This window comes from Choloepus didactylus, chromosome 2 (genome assembly GCF_015220235.1).
Source record: "Choloepus didactylus isolate mChoDid1 chromosome 2, mChoDid1.pri, whole genome shotgun sequence".
In the NCBI taxonomy this organism is placed as follows: domain Eukaryota; kingdom Metazoa; phylum Chordata; class Mammalia; order Pilosa; family Megalonychidae; genus Choloepus; species Choloepus didactylus.
Genome location: NC_051308.1, coordinates 65,949,213 through 65,950,473, shown reverse-complemented (window position 1 = coordinate 65,950,473; position 1,261 = coordinate 65,949,213). Strand labels below are relative to the sequence as shown.

Below are 1,261 nucleotides of genomic sequence, written 5' to 3'. Positions count from 1 at the left end.
TGCTAAAAGATTACTCAATTTCTATTCCATGTTGTTTCCTTAAGAAATAGTCTGTGGACCAGCAATAATCCATATAACACACTGTGAAAAGCACTGACCTCCACTACAACTTCAGCTTTAGTTTTCCTGCTTTCCCCATGGTACCACTTTCAGTGATCATGAAAACTGCAATTAGAGTTTCCATACTACATCATTTTACTCCCCAGCTTCAATGGCTTGGGCTCTGTATAAAATAAGGTGACCTCTTTGGTGCAAGGAATGCAGGTAGAAAAGTGGTGGAATTTACGCTATATTAAAAGAGAATTATGGAAGGGTCGCCTCTCGCCGCCGCTCGGCAGTCTGGGGATTTTGTTGGGCAACCGGCCGCCTCGCCCATCTCGGGGGTCCAGGGTAAAGGAGCAGCAAGGCTAACTCTTGCAAGCAAATCGAAGCGGACTGATGGTCTTAAGGGGTCCCGAACGGCACCCACGGCTTCAGAATCCACTCGGAGGGTTTCTGTGAGAAACAAGCTTCTGGTTAAAGAGGTTGCAGAACTTGAAGCTAATTTACCTTGTACTACATGTAAAGGGCATTTTCCTGATCCAAACAGGCTTCGTTGCTTTCAGCTAAAGGTAACCCCAGATGACGGTTACTGTCAGAGCCGAAATTTTCAGTTTGAAACTAACCTTCTGATTAACCTTCTGATGCATACAACATGGTGCCTCCCGAAGTAAAGTGCTTGACCAGAGTCTCTGACCCCAACATCACAGAAACAGAGGAGATATGTCTTAAGTTTGCTGCATGAACACCCTATCGATGGCACTGGCTGGGGTCCCACACAGACGTTGAAAGATATGGTTTGGGGATGAAACTCTTTATTTACTAACCTTTTGAATTTTGATGATCCACTGAATACTGAAGCTGCAGAACGTCATTTGTGGGACAAGGAGGACTTCCGGAATAAAGTTGAAGGCTACATTAAACTTTACACTAGATGATACCAGGAAAAGATCGCAGGACACGGAGTTCGTGTTATATATGCTTCTCTCTAACCTAAAACAAAGTTAACCTTCCTCTCCCCAACCTCACGTCCCTCTCAGTTCCCTCTGCATTGTACTAGCCCATGGCCACGTTTATGAAGAAGAAAAGCTGCCTAACTGCCCATGTGCGATGGGGAATTCAACTTAAATACAGCCAGGTAATGTGTTTTGGGTTCTAGAGAGTTGTGTGCTTACCTTGACACGTCTACTTTTCTGAAACTGTACTGTATAGGCTGTTGATG

The 1,261-nt window shown here is 44.6% G+C and overlaps 1 pseudogene; it reads left to right on the top strand.

Annotated features, from left to right (window-relative positions):
- The first annotated feature begins 305 nt into the window (after positions 1 to 305).
- Positions 306 to 977, top strand: LOC119511817 (annotated as a pseudogene).
- Positions 978 to 1,261: the final 284 nt, after the last annotated feature.